At 45.7% G+C, this 25,279-nt stretch overlaps 1 protein-coding gene and 1 pseudogene across 1 annotated transcript in view; both read right to left on the reverse strand.

Moving 5' to 3' along the window:
* Positions 1-25,279, reverse strand: part of LOC126355751 (mitogen-activated protein kinase kinase kinase 11-like) — a 403,455-nt gene that overhangs the window by 83,799 nt on the left and 294,377 nt on the right. The gene's annotated exons all lie outside the window — the stretch shown is intronic.
* Positions 6,782-6,899, reverse strand: LOC126356876 (5S ribosomal RNA; annotated as a pseudogene).

Raw genomic sequence — 25,279 nt, forward strand, 5'->3', positions numbered from 1 at the left:
TCCTTTCTTCGCCGATTCTGCGCAGAACTTCCTCAATCCTTATCACTGTATCCAATTTTTAATATCTTTCTACAGTACCACATATCACACGCTTAGATTCTCTTGTTTCTGGTTTTTTCCAGAGTCCGTGTTACACTACCATACAATGGTGTGCTCAGACGTACAGTCTCAAGCTGCGTTGTCTTTGAAGACACAGCCAGGGCAAAAGCACCACAGGCACAAAGATGCCAGCTGGCGCCAGTACCACAGAGACTCGCCACTTGCGTGAGTTCCACCAGCGCCCTGGGCGGCGCTGAAGATGAATGTATCGATTTCGCCTCGGCCAACTGCCGGTCGAGTACCATCCGCCAATGACTGGACGACAACGGACAGAAGCCTACTCTGAAGATAGAAGAGCAGCTCTTGCCCACTTGATTATAGATCATCGCCACGTGGGGTCTTGGGCGTCTTGTTACGGTCCGCGCGGCTCACCCCGTTGGAGGTTCGAGTCCTCCGCCGGGCATGAGTGTGTGTGTTTTGTCCTTAGCGTAAGTTAGTTTAAGTTAGATTCAATAGTGTGTGAGCTTAGGGACCGATGACCTCGGCAGTTTTGTCCCACAAGACCTTACCACAAATTTCCAAAAAATAGATCGTCGTCCAAGACGGACTTAACCAGGGAACGTCATTTAGTGAACTCCTAGAATTGAGCAGACACTTTTTGTAACTGCATTTTCTATGTTCGGTGGAGTTTACCTACGATTATTTGCACTTAGCCACTGAGGGTCTATTTTTGTGTTAGATTACAAGCAGTGTTGCAGACTTCAATATTCAACTAGTCACAAAGATAAGTGCACCTTTTCACTCATTTGTTAACTAATTTGTTGGAGTGTTGCAGAACCTTCGTTCTCGTATCCTGTTACCTGACCATGAGGCACAGTTGTGTAGTGGTGTACTGCACAACTCATAAACTCGGCGTACTGTAACATCAGTGGCAACTCGGCCTCCACAGCTGTGGCGGCGATGCTTTCTCAAAAGTGGCAACGAGGCTTTACAAAATCTCAGAAATTTCTTCCCCATGTTACGGCCTGTGTTTGATAATAGCAGACTTGTCTTGACCCGGAATGCCCTTTTTACCAATGCTAGCCTACTTTTGATGTCCTTCTTGCGCCGTCCCAGATACATTATTTTGCTGTCCAGATAGCAGATCACCAATCGTGATGTTAAGTTCCACGGTGTTTTCATTTCTGCTACTTTCCATTACTCTCGTCTTTCTTCGATTTACTCTCAGTCCATATTCTAACTCATTAGACTGTTCATTCCATTCAACAGATCCTGTAATTCTTCTTTACTTTCACTCAGGATAGCAATGTCATCAGCCAATCTTGTCACTGATGTCCTTTTAGCTTGAATTTTAATGGCACTCCTGAACCTTTCTTTTATTTCCGTCATTGCTTCTTCAATATATGGATTGAACAGTAGGGCGAAAGGCTACATCCCTGTCATACATCCTTTTTAATCCGAGCACCTCGTTCTTGACTTTCACTCTTATCGTTCCCTCTTGTTTCTTGTGCATATTGTGCACTGGAGCTGGTATAGGCTGGTATTCAAATACAGAGATACGTAAACGGGCAGAATACGGTCCTGCGGTCGGCAACCCTATATAAGACAAGGGTCTGGCGCTGTTGTTAGATCAATTGCCACTGCTACAACGGCAGGTTATCAAGATTTAAATAAGTTTGAACGTGGTGTTGTAGTCGGCGCACGAGAGATGGGACACAGCATCTCCGAGGTAGCGATGAAGTGCGGATTTTGAGGTACGACCATTTCACGAGTGTACCTTGAACATCATGACTCCGGTAAAACAACAAATCTCCGACATCACTGTGGCCGGAAAAAGATCCTGCGAGAACTGGACCAACGGCGACTGAAGAGAACCGTTCAAGGCGACGGAAGTGCAACCCTTCCGTAGATTGTTGCAGATTTCAATGCTGGGCCATCAAAAAGTCTCAGCGTGCAAACCAGTCAACAAAAGATCATCGATGTGGGCTTTCGGAGCCGAAGGCACAGTCGTGTACCCTTGATGACTGCACCACATAAAGCTTGGGCCCGTCGACACCGACATTGGACTGTTGACGACTGGAAACATGTTGCCTTGTCGGACGAGTCTCGTTTCAGATCGTATAGAGCTGATGGGCATGTACGGCTATGAAGACAACCTCATGAATCCACGGACTCTGGGTGTCAGCAGGGGACAGCTCCAGCTGCTGGATACTCTGTAATGGTGTGTTGTGTGCAGTTGGAGTGATGTGGGACCCTCTGATACGTCTAGATACGACTCTGACAGGTGACACGTACGCAAGCATCCAGTCTGATCACATGCATCTATTCATGTCTATTGGGCATTCCAAAGGACTTGGGCAATTCCAACAGGACAATGCGACACCCCATACGCTCAGAATTGCTACAGAGTGGTTCCAGAAACACTCTTCTGAGTTTAAACACTTCCGGTGGTTACCAAACTCCCCAGACATGAATATTATTTAGCATATCTGGGATGCCTTGCAACGTGCTGTTGAGAAGAGATCTCCACCCCCTCGAACTCTTAGGAATTTATGGACAGCCCTGCAGGATTCATTTTCTCCACCACTACTTCAGGCACTAGACGAGTAAATGCCACGCCGTGTTGCGGCACTTCTGTGTGTTCGCTGGGGTCCTAGACGACATTAGGCAGGTGTGCCAGTTTTTTTGGCTCTGCAGTGTAGATTGAAGAGAAGGGGCGAAAGACTACATCCCTGTCATACATAATTTTAATTCGAGCACTTTTTTCATAGTCTTCCTCTCTTATGTCTTGTTTCTTGAGCATATTGTATATTACCTATCTTTTCCTACAGCGTACTGGCTTACCACTATTTTTCTCAGAATTCACGCACGGACTGCAGCAGACGGGGCAGCTGCACGGCGAGGGAAGCCGGCGCACGTGGAGCCGCAGAAGGCGACTCCTTTAAATGGCTCCAGCGAGCGCGCGGCTGCTGGAGGGCTTCCAAGGTGCGGGGGCGCGCGAGCCTGCGGTACGGGGGCAGCGCCACCACGCCCACGGGACGCCGAGGCGGCTGCCTAGCAACGCCGCGGCTGTGGCGCTCAGCCTGCGCGCCGCAGTGCTCGAGGCGCCTCGGTGCACGCTGTGGCCCTCTGCTCTCGCCAGGATAGCGAATGGCGTAGCACGGAGTGGAAGTGAAACGTGGGGACGAGAAGGGAACACAAGATCCTGAAATGTAGTGTTACAGGAGAATGCTGCTGTTGAAGTGCGTAGATCGGCTAACCAGTGACAAGATACTGAATCCAACTGAGGAGAAAAGGAATAGCCAGTTTCGTAATGGAAAGAAGTGTTGTGTGGAGTGGTTCAAATGGCTCTGAGCACTATGGAACTTAACATCTCAGGTCATCAGTCCCCTAGAACTTAGAACTACTTAAACCTAACTAACCTAAGGACATCACACACATCCATGCCCGAGGCAGGATTCGAACCTGTGTGGAGTGGGCGGGGGGGGGGGGCGTTGGGGGGGGGTAGAGAAGGGGAGGAGTGGGGGGGGGGGGAGGAGCACGACACATGCAATCATGCTAGACGAGAGGACCCTTTTATGTGTGATACATATTTTACTGAACTGCTTTTTATTGTCGGGCTAAAAGGCGGCAACTCATTTGTCAACAGATTTGCCCTCTGTTTTAATTGACAATAAGACGTATATTGACATTTAAAGTTTTATGAACTGCTCTCGACTTGTTCCGTGATATTTTAGTGTGAGGTTTTTAATGTGTTACCAAGGTGGTGATCATACGACCACATATTCCTGTGAATGTATTTTAGTTTTCCTGTTGCCTTACTGACCTTTACTTAGCAGTTTTAGATTTGAAGAATTTTAATGGTATCTTCTATTACGTAAGGTAGTGATATTGTGCGGGTGATCATGTGTCAGACTGGGAGAGAGTGAATGCGATGTTTTTTTAGGTTTCTTTTTATCTCTTTTTTTGCATTTTCTCCGTTTTAACCATATTCTTTTTTACAAATTTCGCATGGGCACTGAGCTCCACACACACACACACACACACACACACACACACACACATACACACACACACGAGGGTTAGGATAATAATAGTAGAAGGATTGCAGTAGCTACAAAGAGAAAGGATGTAGAGGCTTATAAAAATGGGTAGCGTCGAGAGTTGCATCAACCAGTCTTCGGACTAAAACTACTACGACAACAACAACAACAACAACAACATCAACGAGGAGGTACTCAGTCTGACTGAGGAGAAAATCACGCGACTGCTACGGTTGCAGGTTCGAATCCTGCCTCGGGCATGGATGTGTGTGATGTCCTTAGGTTAGTTAGGTTTAGGTAGTTCTAAGTTCTAGGGGACTGATGACCTCAGATGTTAAGTCACATAGTGCTTGGAGCCATTCGAACCATTTGAATTTTGAGGAGAAAATTGTTTTACGATTGAAATTAACTCAGAAATGCAGTAGATCACAATCAGGCATGTGGTAAAGATCACAATCAGAGGTGTCAATGAATAGTTTGGTAATAGAGGGAAGTGTGAGGGGGGAAGGGGTAATAGTTGTAGATGATGATCAATTGGACGTAGACTGCAATAGTTCTGAAGAGATGGAGACTTACACTGGATGGATACAAAATAAACGTTGCTTTATCTGCATTTATTGATACAAAAATACTACGCACGATCGATTTCTAAGCTAATACGCTTCATCAGCAGGCATTTACTGAAGGTTACATTTGCCTGATATTAAAATTTGTCTTGTGTGGATTGCAAATTTATGAAACGATGACCAGTTTCGATGAGAATCACTTCAGAACTACAGCGGACAGAAAAAACCATTGTTCGTAAGCTGTCCCAACTACAAGCATTGTTTACCATTTCTAAAAACTAACAGAGAACCTTACTGTGACTAATTCGTCAAATATAGCGTAGGAACATATTAAAACCAGTGTGCATTGTTTGATGCTACTTTTTAAGGCAGAAGGAAACGCCCAGCAGGCAGAGGGCAAAAAGGCAAGCGTAGTTACATGATTAAATGTATTTTATGAAAGAAAATTAAATTTAATGTGTAAAAAAGAAATGTTATAAGCCTATCGTGATAGAAGAATCAACAATTGAATGATCATAAAATGTTGGAAGAGCATGTAGCGTATCTTTTCCTGGCCACTAAGAATGCGTGAGCTCTCGCCGCAGATGTGTGTGATTTCGCGCAACGTTGCGGAAGCTCCGAGGTAACGACAAAATGAACACTTCAAATATCACAAAACGTTGACATATTCTGAATGAGTAAGTTTCTGAATGAAAAGTAGGATGACGCATTTTTTTAATGACTAGGAAAGACGAGGATAAAATAAGGAAATAGCCTGGAGTGGCATCCGTAATTCTGACTAAAGAAAATGAAACAATGATAAATGGTATAAGTATCTAGGCGATCGATTGATACTTGGACCAAGGCAGTTATTTTCAAGAATCCAAGACGCAAGGAACGTCCAAGGTGAAGACTTATGGTAGGTAGGTAGATGGCATTAGGAAATACAACATACATTATCCGAAGCAGATACAGTCCAGTACGACTGCACTATGACGCGCAGGTGAGTCTGTCGATAAATTAACTGCATGACAAAGAAAATTTAGGATCCAGGAAGGCAGGAGGAAACGAAATGAAACTTCTCGGGTTAAGACGATATGTGACTGTAAAATTGAGTCAAATTTACAAAGAATTTGATAATACGACTTCTCTGATCAGTATGAAACTGCACCTTCTCCTACCTGGATGTATTCATAGATTCGGCCTTTTACTGTAAATACAAACCTGGGAATATGAACTGACAATCTAAATGTGCTACTGAGCTCAAAGCCACATCACTTACATAAATTTGTAAAGAATTATGTGTGTATGAAAACTGTTTTTTCATGAAGAAACCAATAATTTCACGCTCAGTAGACTCGGTCAGGGCGGAGTGTTTGGAAAAAATCGTAACTGTATAAAAATGAAACCCAACTGTAATGTCTTTGCGTATAAGAGTGTAACCTGAAACACACGAAAATTTCTGCACTGACATAGAGCCCTGCTAAAATAAACTGACAGAATCTACATGGCGCAAAGGAAACGAAACAATCACGTGTTTTGAATCTCACTGGAAAAATGAAGTACTGGCAGAAACAGCAACACAGCAAGACTCGGCTGAAACTAAAAAAGTGCTGCTAAAAACTAACTACAGTTGGTCCAGGGAAATTGGATTCATAATCTTGAGACAGAATGTCAATGAAACACATGGCTCAACCGGTAAGTTCTGAAATTTCAGTTAGTAAGGCACTTATCAAAGAAAACAAATATAGAATCAAATATGAAAATTCATTTAGTCTAATAACTTCTATGGTACAGTAAATTAACTCAGATCAGTCAATAGAATAGTTATCAAAAACTCGACTGTGACAAGGGTGAAATGGACCAACAATAGAGGTCTGCAAAAACAAAAATAAACGTTTTACCCCATCAAATAATACCTTTTTTATGTTCATATGATATCCATCCATTGTTCTGAGTCGTCATTCCTCCTCGTAATAAATCTGGAACTCACATAGTTCCAAAAATGTGTGCATGCATTGCAGTGTACACTCAACGAAAAAGTCCACCTGCTGCACACCGCAGCTGTCCAAGATTCTACGACTCCACAGTACTGCCATCGCAAGCACAGATACTCCTCAAGTGGCAACACGAGGCTGAGTTCACCCCGAAAAATGGCAACAGCGTATGGCGGCCCGGATGGTCACCCATCCAGGGTCCGGCCACATCCGACAGCGCTTAACTTCGGTGATCTGACGGGAACCGGTGTATTCACTGCCGCACGGCCGTTGCCAATGTATAGGGTGCGCCGCTTAAATCCAGACAAATTTCGGTTTGAATTTTCCGCCAGAGGTCGCGATTGGCGTTCTTGAAAGCCATAGGCATCTGGTAAATAGTCAGAACCTCAAAATAGCACAGATGTTACGGACAAGTGTGGGGTACAAACGAAGAGCCGCGATTGTCGAGTCTTCGCGCTCGCCCACTGAAATACACTCCTGGAAATTGAAATAAGAACACCGTGAATTCATTGTCCCAGGAACGGGAAACTTTATTGACACATTCCTGGGGTCAGATACATCACATGATCACACTGACAGAACCACAGGCACATAGACACAGGCAACAGAGCATGCACAATGTCGGCACTAGTACAGTGTATATCCACCTTTCGCAGCAATGCAGGCTGCTATTCTCCCATGGAGACGATCGTAGAGATGCTGGATGTAGTCCTGTGGAACGGCTTGCCATGCCATTTCCACCTGGCGCCTCAGTTGGACCAGCGTTCGTGCTGGACGTGCAGACCGCGTGAGACGACGCTTCATCCAATGGGGGACAGATCCGGAGATCTTGCTGGCCAGGGTAGTTGACTTACACCTTCTAGAGCACGTTGGGTGGCACGGGATACATGCGGACATGCATTGTCCTGTTGGAACAGCAAGTTCCCTTGCCGGTCTAGGAATGGTAGAACGGTGGGTTCGATGACGGTTTGGATGTACCGTGCACTATTCAGTGTCCCCTCGACGATCACCAGAGGTGTACGGCCAGTGTAGGAGATGGCTCCCCACACCATGATGCCGGGTGTTGGCCCTGTGTGCCTCGGTCGTATGCAGTCCTGATTGTGGCGCTCACCTGCACGGCGCCAAACAAGCATACGACCATCATTGGCACCAAGGCAGAAGCGACTCTCATCGCTGAAGACGACACGTCTCCATTCGTCCCTCCATTCACGCCTGTCGCGACATCACTGGAGGTTGGCTGCACGATGTTGGGGCGTGAGCGGAAGACGGCCTAACGGTGTGCGGGACCGTAGCCCAGCTTCATGGAGACGGTTGCGAATGGTCCTCGCCGATACCCCAGGAGCAACAGTGTCCCTAATTTGCTGGGAAGTGGCGGTGCGGGCCCCTAGGGCACTGCGTAGGATCCTACGGTCTTGGCGTGCATCCGTGCGTCGCTGCGGTCCGGTCCCAGGTCGACGGGCACGTGCACCTTCCGCCGACCACTGGCGACAACATGAATGTACTGTGGAGACCTCACGCCCCACGTGTTGAGCAATTCGGCGGTACGTCCACCCGGCCTCCCGCATGCCCACGATACGCCCTCGCTCAAAGTCCGTCAACTGCACATACGGTTCACGTCCACGTTGTCGCGGCATGCTACCAGTGTTAAAGACTGCGATGGAGCTCCGTATGCCACGGCAAACTGGCTGACACTGACGGCGGCGGTGCACAAATGCTGCGCAGCTAGCGCCATTCGACGGCCAACACCGCGGTTCCTGGTGTGTCCGCTGTGACGTGCGTGTGATCATTGCTTGTACAGCCCTCTCGCAGTGTCCGGAGCAAGTATGGTGGGTCTGACACACCGGTGTCAATGTGTTCTTTTTTCCATTTGCAGGAGTGTATTTCGATTCCTCGGGTACCCGAGATCAGTTCGAAGGCATCAAAGGGCTCTAAGCACAATGGGACTTAACATCTGAGATCATCAGAACTTCGTAAACCCAACTAACCTAAGACCATCACACATATGCATGTCCGGGGCAGGATTCGAACCTGCGACCGTAGCAGTAGCGCGGTTCCTGACTGAAGCGCCTAGAACCGCTCGGCCACAGCGGCGGGCCGAGATCAGTTGTTTTCACGATATTGTGGCCAAGTATAATACTTCAGAGAAGTCTGGGGTCACGTCGTAGTTGTTGTGTCCAGTGAGAGTGATATCATGCAGCCCCATTTCTTTGAAAAGGGAAAAGCTTTCAGAAAAGAGGTTTATCTGCAAGTTTTGACGAATGTCGTGAAATCGTGGATGGTAACTAAGGCCTCGGGGAAACAATGTGTCTTTCAAACAGGACGGTGTACCGGCTCACACGAGCCAGTTATTCCAAAACTGGCTCACCGATAACGTTGAAATGTTCTGGTCAAAGGAATTCTGGTCCCCGAATAGCTCGGATTTGAACCCCCTCGACTACGGTGTTTGGAGCGTAGTCGAAAGAGTCACCAATAGGAAGAGGCTCCCTAATGTCGCATTTCTGCGCACCGCTACCGAAGCAGCATTCGCGAATATGGAGAGCGCTGTTTCAAAGAGTCAGTGCGGTCGCTTCAAGAGGAGATTGGAGGCGGTCATTTCTGCTGAACGGGGTTACATTGAGTAATGTTGCTCTTGAAAGTTACCACTACATGTACGTAGCAGGATTTCCATTTTCATTCGTAAGAGGGTGAGTCAAATGAAAACCTTAAATATTTTTTAAAATATTATTTATTGTGCAGAAGTGGTACAAAGCTGTATCACTTTTCAACATAATCTCCCCCACGCTCAATGCAAGTCATCCAGCGCTTACGAAGTGCAGAAATTCATTTAGAAAAACATTCTTTTGGTAGTCCGCGCAAACACTCGTGCACCGTGTGGCGTACCTCTTCACCAGAACAGAACTTCTTTCCTCCCATTGCGTCTTTGAGTGGTCCAAACATATGGAAAGCATTTAGGTCAAAGTGTGGGTTACTCGTTCTCTTCGTTTCAGGTTGGTGGAAGTGAACCCACGTTTTGTCCCCAGTAACGATTCTTACAACGAAGTCATTGCCTTCTCGTTCAAAGCGCCGAAGAAGTTCTTCACGAGCAAACAACGCATCGTTCTCTCATTTCAGTAGTCAGCTGCCGTGGCACCCATCTTGCAGACACTTTGTGAAACTGGATCACATCATGCACAATGAGGTCTGCTCACCCATGACTAATCTGTAAGCCTCGGGCATGGATGTGTGTGATGTCCTTAGGTTAGTTAGGTTTAAGTAGTTCTAAATTCTAGAGGACTGATGACCTCAGAAGTTAAGTCCTATAGTGCTCAGAGCCATTTGAACCATTTTTGAACTAATCTGTAAACAAGCTGCAATGTAATTCAGTGTCATTCGGCGGTTTTCCTTCGCTATGGCTTGAATTGCTGCAATGTTCTGTGGTCACAACTCGTTGTGACTGACCTGGATGAGGAGCATCTTCCACTGAAGTCACACCATTTGCGAACTTCCCACTCCATTCGTAGACTTGCTGCTGTGACAAACATGCATCACCATACTGAACCTTCATTCTTCGATGAATTTCAATAGGTTTCACACCTTCACTACGCAAAAACCGAATAACAGAACTCTGTTCTTCCCTGGTGCAAGTCGCAAGTGGGGCGGCCATCTTTATACGGATTCTGCGACGGTATATGTGCACCTAGAGAGCCTGTATAGGGAGAGACTGGCCAACCAGACGATATGGCGGCCATTTTTCTGCCGAACTACGGACGGGACTTTTGAATGGCCAATAGTGGAGTAGTGGAGTACACACTAACCGAGTCAAAAGCACAAGACAATACGGCGAAATCATTCGTTAAATGCCTTTGTTTGTAAGAATAGTGTGTTATAATTATTTTCAGACAGCCAATTTACAGGTCTATTTTCAAATTTAACTACGTATATTGCAAGTCGTTTTATATGAAGTAAAAAGCAAAAACGACTTGCTTCGCATAGATAAGAGTACTTGGTTGGTTTCCACAAGGCTCCTGTTTGATTTATGTCAGCCCTGTTGACTGCGACTGCCCACTGCTTTCGTCTTTCTTCATTGCGTGGAAATGCTAACATGCGAAATCCACCTTTGCCTCTATTGGAACAACCATATGCAGCACAACCTGGCATCGTTTACGAACGAATTGCAGATGTCAAAAACAATACTGTACAATTACTAACATGTTTACTTCAAACATGTAGGCCTACCGACTTCATCACAAAACGCTTCATTAATTCAACTCGTATATAAGATCGCAAACGCTAATTACGTACTAAAACGATATACAGCTAAATCGAATAAGCATGCACAACGCGTAACAAGTCTCTCAATAATTCAAACACCTTTTAATCGTTTCCAAAAAGTACTCTGAACTTCAATTCAAATCAAAAGCAAGGCGAACATAGGAAGCGCGAGAGACGTTTGGCGCCATTTTTCTGCCAAAGCTAATCAACCAATCACGGGCAACTTCACCTATGGCCTCTCTCTCTGTATACAGGCTCTCTAGTGTGCACCTGCACTATGATGCCACCTACAAACCCGGCTCGAAATTTCGATTTGTTATAACAAATTTAAGGTTTGGAATTAAATTAAAGAACCTTTGGAGAAACAAGAACCACTTACATGAATATCAAGACCATTGATGGGAACACAGTTCTAAGCAAAGAAGGCAAAGCAGAAAGGTGCATGGAGTATATAGAGGGTCTATACAAGGGCGATGTACTTGAAGACAATATTATGGAAATGGAAGAGGATGTAGATGAAGATGAATTGGGAGATATGATACTGCGTGAAGAGTTTGACAGAGCACTGAAAGACCTGAGTCGAAACAAGGTCCCCGGTGTTGACAGCATTCCATTAGAACTACTGACAGCCTTGGGAGAACCAGTCCTGACAAAACTCTACCATCTGGTGAGCAAGATGTATGAGACATGCAAAATACCCTCAGACTTCAAGAAGAATATGATAATTCCAATCCCAAAGAAAGTAGGTGTTGACAGATGTGAAAATTACCGAACTATCAGTTTAATAAGTCACAGCTGCAAAATACTAACACGAATTCTTTACAGACGAATGGAAAAACTGATAGAAGCCGACCTCGGGGAACGTCAGTTTGGATTCCGTAGAAATTTTGGAACACTTGAGGCACTACTGACCCTACGACTTATCTTAGAAGAAAGATTAAGCAAAGGCAAATCTACGTTTCTAGCATTTGTAGACTTAGAGAAAGCTTTTGACAGTGTTGGCTGGAATACTCTCTTTCAAATTCTAAAGGTGGCAGGGGCAAAATACAGGGAGCGAAAGGCTATTTACAATTTGTACAGAAACCAGATGGCAGTTATAAGAGTCGAGGGACATGAAAGGGAAGCAGCGGTTGGGAAGAGAGTGAGACAGGTTTGTAGCCTCTCTCCTATGTTATTCAATCTGTATATTGAGCAAACAGTAAAGGAAACAAAAGAAAAGTTCGGAGTAGGTATTAAAATCCATGGAGAAGAAATAAAAACTTTGAGGTTCGCCGAAGACATTGTAATTCTGTCAGAGACAGCAAAGGACTTGGAAGAGCAGTTGAACGGAATGGACAGTGTCTTGAAAGGAGCATGTAAGATGAACATCAACAAAAGCAAAACGAGGATAATGGATTGTAGTCAAATTAAGTTTGGTGATGCTGAGGGAATTAGATTAGGAAATGAGACACTTAAAGTAGTAAAGGAGTTTTGCTATTTGGGGAGCAAAATAACTGATGATGGTCGAAGTAGAGAGGATATAAAATGTAGACTGGCAATGGCAAGGAAAGCGTTTCTGACGAAGAGAAATTTGTTAAGATTGAGTACAGATTTAAGTGTCAGGAAGTCGTTTCTGAAAGTATTTGTACCTAGTGTAGCCATGCATGGAAGTGGAATATAAACGATAAATAGTTTGGACAAGAAGAGAATAGAAGCTTTCGAAATGTGGTGCTACAAAAGAATGCTGGAGATTACATGGGTAGATCACATAGCTAATGAGGAGGTATTGAATAGAATTGGGGAGAAGAGGAGCTTGTGGCACAACTTGACTAGAAGAAGCGATCGGTTGTTAGGACATGTTCTGAGACATAGAGGGATCACCAATTTAGTATTGGAGCGCAGCGTGGAGGGTAAAAATCGAAGAGGGAGATCAAGAGATGAATATACTAAGCAGATTCAGAAGGATGTAGGGTGCAGTAGGTACTGGGAGATGAAGAAGCTTGCACAGGATGGAGTAGCATGGAGAGCTGCATCAAACCAGTTTCAGAACTGAAGACCACAACAACAACAAGGTTTTGATTTGACCCAACCTCGTACTTTATTTTAATAAATTTGCTTTTTAAAAAAAGTTTCATTTGCCATAGTCCAGGAACAGATTGAGAAGTCGCAATTCTGTTCACGAGGAGCCCCTTCACGGGCAGCACCCAGCGATCAGCTGAGCAGACCTCGGGTGTCGCCGGCACTTGTCAGGAGAGGTGAGAGCGGCCCGCTAGGCAGACGCTGCGAGTATCGTTGCGGCGGGTCGAGGAGTCCCAGTAGAGTACCGCAACGGGCCGCGCCCTGCCCTACCCTGCCCGTCCTCTGCACGCAATCTGGGCCAGCATTGTCTCGGGCCGCTCCGTCTTCCGGACACACTTATTTGGCCGCTCTGACCTGCACCACCGCCGCGCCGTTCGCTCTGCCAGACAGCCTCCATTGCCGACAACGGCGACTAACCTTGCTGCAGTGGCTACCGTGGCAGTACGGTGAATACGTATAATGGCTCTGAGCACTATGAGACTTAACTTCTGAGGTCTAATCAGTCCCGTAGAACTTACACCTACGTAAAGCTAACTAAACTAAGGGTATCACACACATCCATGCCCGAGGCAGGATTCGAACCTGCGACCGTAGCGGTCACGCGGTTCCGGACTGTAGCGCTTAGAACCGCTCGGCCACCCTGGCCGGCGAATGCGTATAAAATTTTCAAAAATTCTATGAACTTGTACATAAAGTAGGCATATGCGTGGAGTGAGCATTCAGATGCACAGAACGAAATTTTTATCACCACTGTAGATTGACTTCAAAAGTCATGCGATTGCAGTACGACGTATAGGTTTGTCCCGAAGCGCTCTGCAGCTTTCACATCGCTAGTACAGTGCTATCGCAATCTAAACTACCGTGGATTTTGTACAAACGTTTCACAGCTATCTCAATAATTTTCATTCTCTATCTTAAGTGAATTTAGCTTAAATATTTTGATGGATAAATGCAGCAGTAATTTGCGTATCTGCGACGTCACAGCTCATATGTTGCTTCTCCTTTTTTCCGGCCGTTGTGGCCGAGCGGTTCTAGGCACTTCAGTTTGGAACCGCGCGACCGCTAGGAGACGCATGTTCGAATCCTGCCTCCGGCATGGATGTGTGTGATGTCCTTACGTTAATTAAGTTTAAGTAGTTCTAAGTTCTAGCGGACTGATGACCAAAGAACCTAAGTTCTATAATGCTCAGAGCCATTTGAACCAATTTTTTGCTTCTCCTTTTTCTTATAGGAAGGAAGGGGATAGACACAGCTAAATTTGTTTTTGGACTGCCTTTGATCTGCTTTCTGCTTTACTAAATTGTTCTGCAGCGATACTGCAAAACGGCTTGTTATTACGTCAAAGTGATAAGTTTCCGAGAAATATTAAATTTTGAACTACGACATTAAGCAAATTATCGATTTTTCACACTTTGAAATATTTTCATGGACAAAATTCCCTCATCTTTACTTTCTGGTTAATCGCACATACTCATTCTCCACGTAGAAGGTACCAGAGGAGAAGGCGTAAAAACGGCCACATGTTAAAATATTGGCATCCTTCCGAAAGAGGGGGGGGGGGGGGGGGGGGGGGTAAACGGTACCTGTTATAATAGGAGATGCAAATGAGCAAATGAGCAGTTAGGACCATTCTTTGACGCATCATAACCAATTTTTCATGTTGTGTGCGGAAGAGCGGCAGTGTACCGGACCAGGAATCAGACAAGAAATAAAACAATAATAAAGTGTGGAGCAGGACATTGGAAGTCGAAATTGTAATGGAACATTATTTAAAAAAAAATGGTTCAAATGGCTCTGAGCACTATGGGACTTAACAGCTATGGTCATCAGTCCCCTAGAACGTAGAAGTACTTAAACCTAACTAACCTAAGGACATCACACAACGTCCAGTCATCACGAGGCAGAGAAAATCCCTGACCCCGCCGGGAAGGGAAACCGGGAAACCGGGCGCGGGAAGCGAGAACGACACCGCACGACCACGAGATGCGGACTGAACCTCCCTAGCGCTCGCCTGAAGGGATTTAAGAAAATTTCGACAGACATGTTACTATGGCCGGAAGTAGTAGATATATACTTTTAAATTCCGCTCCTTGCGAATAGTCGCTTGATGACTGAAGAAGGGGTTGGGTTGATAGTATCATCAAAAGCCGCATTGGCAGACGAATATAGCATTACAAAGTTCAGTCCTTGTCATCGAGAAGTTTTCACTACGTCCTAATAAATTTTAAGGAAATTTCTGCAATCACAAAGGCGTAATATGTCGGTGTGTTTAATACTGTGATAACGGAAGAATCATTTTGAGAGGGAAAGCTGTCTATTTTATGTCCTTATACGCCGGAGAGAACATGTGTTCGTTCATAAACACAAGACTAATTATAAGATGGAATGAAACATACAGAAATGGGAAGGAGAAATAACATAAATTAAAAAAAAGTAAAAATGTTTTATCACAATTCTAGCCAATATCTCCCAGTGCCGTAAAAGGAGTATCCACTATTTTCAAATAACAATATATTATGTCTATCTGGCAGTGCCTTGTTTCAGAAACATCGTGAGGCCAGAAGGATCCGAGGTAATAATTCACAGGAGACACACTACAGCTCTGCACGCGCGGAACAAAGTGTGCGCTAATAGAAAATCAACGCGGAACGCCTGCACAGTCGTGACTGCCGGTAGAGGGATTGCCTCACTTGAGGACACTACCCCTTCGCTGGTCCCGACAGGAGCCGCTAATTCCACGGCCTTTGCTTTCCGCCGCTCACGATCGCAATCAGCCGCCTCCTCTAACGACTCCACAGGGCATGGCCTTCCGCGCGGGTCAATTCCGGGACTACTCCAGCACTCTTGGGAAAGTTCCCAGAATGAATCTTTCACTCGCCAGCGAGGAGTGTGCGCTGTCGTGGGCAGCGCAATCCGTAAGAGGATTCCTCGCAAAAGGCAAGGGTCGGGATTCGAGTCCCGGTCCAGCACACGGTTATAAATACTTTCTCCTGTATGGGAGAGAGGTTAAAGTGGCATTCTTCGAAGCGCCCGAGTTCTGATGCAACTACTGATTGCACATTCTCTGACGAAAAAAATGAAGCAGGCAGACGATAAGGTTAGATGTTGATGTAACTTCGTTTACGTATCTGTGGATGTGTAAACGATTGTTGTTTTAGTTCTCTATGACAGGTCGAAAGAGCCGGCTGCTGTGGCCGAGTGGTTCTAGGTGCTTCAGTCCGGAACCACGATGCTGCTACGGTCGCGGGTTCAAATCCTGCCTCGGGCATGGATGTGTGTGATGTCCTTAGGTTAGTTAGGTTTAAGTAGTTCTAGGGGAGTGATGACCTGAGATGTTGATTCCCATAGTGCTTAGAGAGTCATTTGAACCATTTTGAACAGGTTGAAAGGCCACCAGACTGCGTTAGTGTTCTTCGTGTTTTGTGTTGTTAACAGGCCTGGTAAAGGGTATAAGGGGTGCGAACAGGGTCAGATGTTGAGAGATAGTTATGAAGGACATGGAGGTGCCTTGAACTCGTGTGAGACAGCGCATGGAAGCGGCTACATTGTGGGTGGGTGGGTGGTCGCATCGTCTTGCGCGGCATTCGGATGTGAAGGGGGGGGGGGGGGCATTTGGGACTGTATGGGGGACCAGAGGGCAGGCATAGTCGCCATCAAGGCTCCAGTCGACCACCTATCTACGGGGAAGGCTTGTCGTATTGTGCACCTTCACATATGCGCGTAACCACCGAGAACAAGTAATGGACTTCCTGCAATATACTGTGGCATTCTGCACCATTGGTTGGGGACTATCAACAACGGGACTGGATAATTACCAACCCACGTGAAGGCTGGAATTAACACAACAACACAACGTCTGCGTTTGGAGTGGAGGGGCAGCATGGGGTGATGATGGATGGCGTTCTGTTGTGTTCAGCCTGAAACGCGGTTCTGCAGTACCCTGGAGGGGTCCCATTCTTCCGTGTGCTGTTACTCGTGACGTCACGCTCTGGGGAGCCACCAGGTGTGCCTTCAGTTCACGGCTGGTAGCGACTTAGGGAACTCTGATGGCATATTGATACATCACTGATAGCCTGCGTCCTCATGCTTTACCTCTTTTGCGAAAGTATCATGGTGTCATTTTTCAACAGGACAACGCTTCTCCACACATTACACAACTCTCTATAAACTGTGATGTTGAGGTAGCCGCTGGCCAGCGAGATCCCCAGATCTGTCCCCGATAGAACACCAGCTTGGATATCAACTCCGTCCATGTGCCATACCCAGGATATAGGAAACTAGTGACAACAGTTTTGGGCAAGATGGCTCCAGGAGAGAATATATCCTTCACAACCGATCAGAGTATGCATCCAGACAGGAAAGGATGGAACGTCATACTGAAAAGTAGGCACATAATGCCAAATTCTTTGTAATTTCGTGCTGCTACTGTCGCAGGTTCGAATCCTGCCTCGGGCTTGGATGTGTGTAACGACTCCGCCCTGTGCATTATGGACAGGTGCTCTATCGTGTTGAAAGATGCAATCGCCATCCCCGAATTGCTCTTCAACACTGGGAAGCAAGAAGGTGCTTAAAACATCAATGTAGGCCTATGCTGTGATGGTGCCATGCAAAACAAGAGGTCAATGAGAGAGACGCCCACACCATAGCACCCCCGCCTCCGAATTTTACTGTTGGCACTACACACGCTGGCAGATAACGTTCACCGGGCATTCGGCACACCCACACTCTGCCATTGGATCGCCACATTGTGTACCATGATTCGCCAATCCACACAACGTTTATCCACTGTTCAGTCGTCCAGTGTCTATGCTCTTTACACGAAGCGAGGCGTCGGTTTGGCATTTACCTGCGCGATGTGTGGCTTATGAGCAGCCACTCGACCATGAAATCCAAGTTTTCTCATCTCCCGCCTGTCATAGTACTTGCAGTGGATCTTGATGCAGTTTGGAATTCCTGTGTGATGGTCTGGATAGATGTCTGCCTAACATGCATTACGACCCTCTTCGCCTGTCAGCTGTCTCTGTCAGTCAACAGACGAGATCGGCATGTACGCTTTTGTGCTGCACGTGTCCCTTCTCGTTTCCAGTTCACTATCACATCGGAAACAGTGGACCTAGGGATGTTTAGGAGTGTGTAAATCTCATGTACAGATGTATGACGTAAGTGACACCCTATCACATGACCACCTTCGAAGTCCGTGAGTTCCGCGGAACGCCCCATTCTGGTCCCTCACGATATCTAATGACTACTGAGGTCATTGATATGGAGTACCTTGCAGTAGGTGGCAGCAAAATGCACCTAAATTGAAAATCGTATGTTTTTGCGCATGTCCGGATACTTTTGATCACATAGTGCATGTCGTCATTCCACTTAAGGTCCCTCCGGACGAATGTGCTCGATATTTTGAGGGCATTACTGTTACCGGTGATTTATCGCTAGTAGTATAATTTTTAAGATCTGCCGATGACATTGTAATTGTGTCAGAGACGGCAAAGCACTTAGAACCAGATGAATGGAGAAAAGAGAGTTGAAACGAACATTAAAAGAAGTAGAAGAAGTTTAATGAAATGTAGTCGAATAAAATTAGTTGAGACTGAGCGAATTACGTTAGGAAATGATGCACTAAAAGTTGACAATGGCCCATATATAGAAACAGTACCTCTTTCCACGTGTGACGTGCATGCTAGGAAGTTTCGCCTGATTTCATGCAGTCCACATAACTCAACTGTTATACGCTTCCTTCTTCAGGACAGTTCTCTGCTCGACGCTGCAGGTGCAAAGAAGACGCTCCTGCATCATTCTCTATGGAAAATGTTTGATCACCCACCATATAGCCCGGACTTGGCTTCCTCTGATTTTAATCTGTGCTCAAATGAAGTGCTGTCTATGAAGAGAGCGTTTTGGCACAGACACAAGCTGAGACCGTCGTAGGGAATTGACGGAAATCACATGTTTAATGAAATGTTGTCGAATAAAATTAGTTGAGACTGAGCGAATTACGTTAGGAAATGATGCACTAAAAGTGGAAAGCTGGTACTCTAAGTCAGAGCGACAACTGTGTAGAGACGTAGCTAGAAAATGTACGTAAATGTTTCAAAGAAAACATTTTTGGTTTGCATTTCATGACCAATCTGAGGTTAAAAAAGTAGCCCTCGTAAATTCAGAAATGTAGGTATATATGCAAGCAAAATGCATTGGAAACGTGATTAGTGAGAAAGAAGTAACAAATTAAAACGTCATGCCTAATGCCGAAGTTTTACTGTATGAACAGCGAAAATATAGTAAACGCTAAATCTTTTCTCCTTTCATTATTTTATGGGAGGTGTCAGTGAGAGAAAGTTCCGAAAAAGGTATGAAATTTTGTCTACAGACTGCTGGAGGTCCCAAAGTGCTCTCAATCTCCAAAAATGGATGAATATAGTCTGGGCAATTTGCGCGTTGTTAGTTACGCTGCCTCGAGATATAAATACAGTTTGTAACTGTTAATACTTGTCTACCCGAATAATAATTAAGATCTACCGTTGACATTGTAATTGAGTCAGAGACGGCAAATCACTTACGACCAGTTGAATGGAGAAAAGAGAGTTAAGATGTACATTAAAAGAAGTAGAAGAACATCAATGAAATGTTGTCAAATAAAATTAGGTGAGACTGAGAGTATTAGGTTAGAGCATAAGTCTGTACCTCTTAATGAGGAGATGGTAACAGGACTAAGTTTTTAAATGCCGTCAATAAATTTATGAAATACAGAACAACAAATTTTTGCCCCTGGCAACCGTTAGACCGGCAACTTGCAAGTGGGATTCAGTGCAGTGAACGGGATTATCCGTTTACTAATATAGATATCTGACTGAAAATGTGTTCAATTCAGCTGTTTGTGATGTCACTTGTAGCACCTGAAACGACGGCGTAAAGACTGCAGCCTCCTCGGAGAAGCCGTGAGCTGCAGGTGGTGGTGGGCGAAACCGGCATGATCCGAGTAGGCGGCGACTGCATGGCGATGGGCGAATTTATAGAACCGGCAGCGTTTACAAGTCGGCGACGGCATTTATATTAGCGCGCTGCCAGAGTGGGAGCGCCGGAGTTTGCTGCGAAGCCTCGTTACCTCCTCTGCACCAGCCATACTGCACGGCAGTGGAAGCGAGCAGGTGTTTCTGGCTAGCTGCTACACAATAAAGGATGCTGCCAGCGTAGACTCGGTGTAGTGATGAGGAGGATGGAGCAGACCAACCCGATCTATGTCTGCATTAGCTGATCAAAAGGGACGGAACGCCCCTGTGTTGTGCGGAATTGACTGCTAGATGTCAAGAGAGCAGGACCCACCAGTATAAAAGGAGGCGGAGAATGTTATGTTGCCAGTAGAGGAAAAGTAACAGCAGATTGGGTCGTCGAGGAGAGCTCAGTGGTTCCGAACGTGGCCTAGTCATTGGATGTCAGCAGACTAACAAATACACCAGGCAGATTTAAACCCTTCTAAAGCTGCCAAAGTTGACTGTTGGTGAAGGGTTATGAAGTGGAAACCACACATAAACCGAGGTCAGGAAGATCTCTGGTACTAACGGACAGAGACCGCAGAGCATTGTGGAGGCGGGTTATAAAAAATCACGTGAAATCAGCGAAAGGAATCACTCCTGGAATCCAAAGTGCCATCAGCAGTGCAGTTTGCAGAGTCGTGCGTAAGGACTTCAAAATAATGGGGTACAGTTGTCGACCAGCTTCTCATAAGTCACACATTTCTGTAAACGTAACTAGCCGGCCCGTGTGGCCGAACGGTTCTAGGCGCTTCAGTCTGGAACCGCACGACCGCTACGGTCGCAGGTTCGAATCCTGCCTCGGGCTTGGATGTGTGTGATGTCCTTAGGTTAGTTAGGTTTGAGTAGTTCTAAGTTCTAGGGGACTGAAGGCCTTAGCTGTTAAGTCACATAGTGCTCAGAGCCATTTGAACCATTTTTTTTTTGTAAACGTAACTCCATCTTGCAGCTGCGTAGTGCGCTACTGCTCCTGGTCGATGAACTGTGAAATAATATTCCAAATAACAGCTGTTGGAATTTTATTTTACAGCACAATTCTGTAGTCAGTGCTAAGCAATGGTGCAAAGAGTGACGCCACAGGTCAGTGGATGAGCGAAACGAGTTATTTAGAGTGATGAATCGTGTTGTACCTTGGGGAAATGGATGGGTTTGAGTTTGGCGAATGTCTGGAGAACGTTACTTGCCGTCGCGTGTAGCGTCAGCAGAGAAGTACTCAGGAGGTGGTATTATGGTGTGCGTGTTTGCTTCGTAGTTAGGGGGTTGGATCCTTTGCTGCGCTTAAGTAAAGTCTAAATGCGGAAGGATATGAACATTCTTACAAAATAGTGTACTGCATATAGTAGAGAAACAGTTCGGAGGTGATGACTATTTGCAACAGCATGACAGTTCCTCCTGTTTAAAGCCGTAGGCAGTATCTTGGAAGACAATACTTTTGTCGATGGTTTAGGAACTCGGCGGAATTTAACAGCAAGAAATAAAAGAGTTCTGCTTGCCACTGTTTCCCCTACCATTAAATTTCTGTACTCTCATAATCTTAGGCTTATATGAGAAAAGAGGAATATGTAATGTTGGAAAGAGAATAGAATGTATAAGATTTGCTGATGATATGGTATTAGTGGCAGAAAGTGAGCGGACAGTGAAGAGCATGAATGAAGCTTGTGTCGAATATGTGATGCAAATAAACACAGCAAAAACAAAGAGTATGGTCATCAGTACAAGACGCAAATTGTTCAGTATTAAAAAAGGACAGGCTACCATTAGCCAAGTAAGTGCATTTGAATATCTTGGAAGCACAATACCTAAAGACTTGAGATATCACCAGGAGACGAAAACTCGAATTGCCATAGCGAAGGAGACTCAACAGAAATAGGAAAATGTTATGAGGCATAATTAGGTAAAGGTCTAAGGAAAAGTCTAGGCAAATGTTTTGTTTGGAGTGTGGCACTATATGGGGCAGAAAGGTGGACGCTGAAACGAGAGGATAAAAAAGTTTAGAAGCATTTGAGATGTGAATGTGGAGGAGAATGGAGAGGATAAGCTGGATGGAAAGAGTGAGTAATGAGTAATGAAGAAGTTGGTGAGAGAAGATGTCGGCTGAAGGTTATAAGAGAAAGGAAAAAGAACTGGTTGGGACTTTCGTTGAGATGGGACTGCTTGTTATCAGATGCTTTGGAAGGACTGGTTTGTGGGGGAAGACTGAGAGGAAGAAGGAGTTACAAGATGATAGACGACATAAAGGGAAGAGGAAATTATGCGGACGTAAAGAGAATGGCAGAAGACCGGACAGCCTGGAGAACTACCCTGTGAAAACCTACCTTTTGGCAGAACACTGATGACGATAATCTTATCTGGACCGTGGAGCAGGTACAATCTATTGTTGGGTACTCTGTTACCGAGATAGATAAATAAATTGATGAATGAAAGGAACAGGAGGAGGTTACAGACCTATAACAGAAGGAGAATAATATTTGAACCTCATACATTCGTAGCGAAACACAGAAATGCGGGGCAGTCTCATTATGTAAAGTGTGAATTTGCCAGCCCACGAGTGTGCACTATAAGGAGATTTGCACATTCGCTGTGGATGAAGCCAAATGTACACGAAAAGACCCAGAAACACATTAAAAATAATGATCACATGTTTAGTCTCTAGAGAGAGTACTGATCAGAAAATCAGAGAAAAACCTTGAGAACTTAGAAGAAAGAGTGAAACTAATGAGCCGTGACTAATCATGAGTTGCGAACACGCAGACAGGGGAAGCACGAGAAAGAGTACCGGTCTAGCGTTGTAGATACCGCGAAGCTAATCCCTTGCGATGCAAATCGCTACTAGCATTATGCAGCGAACGTCTCGGTTTAATGTGAACGAGACTGTCCATGTTTGCTTCCAAGGTCGTGGGAGCCAACACGTACACAGCACGTCGAAAGGACGTCTCTGAACAGTTTTTTTACCTTGGACACTACAGAACTATGAGGTTCCTCCGAAGGTAAAAGTGGTCTGTAGCCATGTTAACAGGGGGCAGACATGCCGATGGCCGCTTAGGCTTTCTGGAGAGAAGCAATTCGGTCCGTCCTCGCGGAAGTTGGCGGTTCTGGGGGTGAAGCCATCTCTCTGACAGCAGGGAGGGTTGGTGTCCCTCCGCGGAGCCGTTGCCTTGGCTTGAATTTGAAACTAACAGCCACTGGAATTTCTACAAATTTGCGCCATCTTGTGTATTTTGGGATCAAATGATTGGTGACCACGAAAATTAATTTGCCCCCGCCATCATTCAGTTACTCAGGCACGCTATCGGGGATTTCAGTTGGCTTGGGATACTTACTTTTGATGAATAAATAAGCATATTAAATTCGTGGATTTTTAATTAATTGGTGTATAATCTTGTGCCTCCTAACACAGAACTCTTATTTCCATAGGCAGTACGAATCTGTGATTGAAAACGAGCTTATAATTTTATTTTACTGTCTCTTTTTGTAGTGGGACACGCTTGGAAAGCTGCTGAGACTTCGCCACGTCCACCAGACACGTCACGTAAGTCTGGGTTACATTTTGTGGCCAATGATATTCTTGAAATGGATTTGTCTGCCCAGAATTCAAACCATCATAATGGCGAGGGTCTCTGGATCACAGTTTATGGTCAACAACATTCTTGAAATGGATTGGCCTGCTCCTTAGTTCAAGCCCCCATAGAGGTGAAGGGTCTGTAGGTTAAAGTTTATGGTCAGTAACATTCCTAAACTGGACTGGTCTGCCAAGAGTTCAGACCATCGTATTGGGGTAGGATGGACACACAATACGTTAATGTCCACTAATAGGTATCCATATATCCATATACCTTTGATCAGATACCGCATACGTTCTGAATGCCAAATCAAAAAGCTTTCGGCGGTGTAATTTCAAAAATGTAATTTTATTGAGCTACCAGTTTCGGCGTTATATTACGCCGTCTTCAGGACCCTGGCCGACTTGTAGGAAGATTCTAACCCCAGTTCCGATCAAAATAGGAACCAGTATTCAAAAACTGGTATCTGTAGATTTTTGATACAGAGATCGGTTGAAATATCATCTGTCGACTAGCAGCGCCACCTGAAACAGGCTTGCACACGGCGGCCGAAATTCCCCGGACGGCCATCAATGCCACACGATCATTTCACTTCTTTCAAGTACAGGAACTTAACAACTCTTTAACCACACTTAAGTACGCACTTCTGTTACTGTTACTTTTGGACGGAGATTTTACTTGACAAACATTGGTTGTAGATTGTTAGAATTACTATAAAAGTACACTCCTGGAAATTGAAATAAGAACACCGTGAATTCATTGTCCCAGGAAGGGGAAACTTTATTGACACATTCCTGGGGTCAGATACATCACATGATCACACTGACAGAACCACAGGCACATAGACACAGGCAACAGAGCATGCACAATGTCGGCACTAGTACAGTGTATATCCACCTTTCGCAGCAATGCAGGCTGCTATTCTCTCATGGAGACGATCGTAGAGATGCTGGATGTAGTCCTGTGGAACGGCTTGCCATGCCATTTCTACCTGGCGCCTCAGTTGGACCAGCGTTCGTGCTGGACGTGCAGACCGCGTGAGACGACGCTTCATCCAGTCCCAAACATGCTCAATGGGGGACAGATCCGAAGATCTTGCTGGACAGGGTAGTTGACTTACACCTTCTAGAGCACGTTGGCTGGCACGGGATACATGGGGACGTGCAATGTCCTGTTGGAACAGCAAGTTCCCTTGCCGGTCTAGCAATGGTAGAACGATGGGTTCGATGACGGTTTGGATGTACCGTGCACTATTCAGTGTCCCCTCGACGATCACCAGAGGTGTACGGCCAGTGTAGGAGATCGCTCCCCACACCATGATGCCGGGTGTTGGCCCTGTGTGCCTCGGTCGTATGCAGTCCTGATTGTGGCGCTCACCTGCACGGCGCCAAACACGCATACGACCATCATTGGCACCAAGGCAGAAGCGACTCTCATCGCTGAAGACGACACGTCTCCATTCGTCCCTCCATTCACGCCTGTCGCGACACCACTGGAGGCGGGCTGCACGATGTTGGGGCGTGAGCGGAAGACGGCCTAACGGTGTGCGAGACCGTATCCCAGCTTCATGTAGACGGTTGCGAATGGTCCTCGCCGATACCCCAGGAGCAACAGTGTCCCTAATTTGCTGGGAAGTGGCGGTGCGGTCCCCTACGGCACTGCGTAGGATCCTACGGTCTTGGCGTGCACCGTGCGTCGCTGCGGTCCGGTCCCAGGTCGACGGGCACGTGCACCTTCCGCCGACCACTGGCGACA

This window comes from Schistocerca gregaria, chromosome 3 (assembly GCF_023897955.1).
Source record: "Schistocerca gregaria isolate iqSchGreg1 chromosome 3, iqSchGreg1.2, whole genome shotgun sequence".
NCBI classification, from domain to species: domain Eukaryota; kingdom Metazoa; phylum Arthropoda; class Insecta; order Orthoptera; family Acrididae; genus Schistocerca; species Schistocerca gregaria.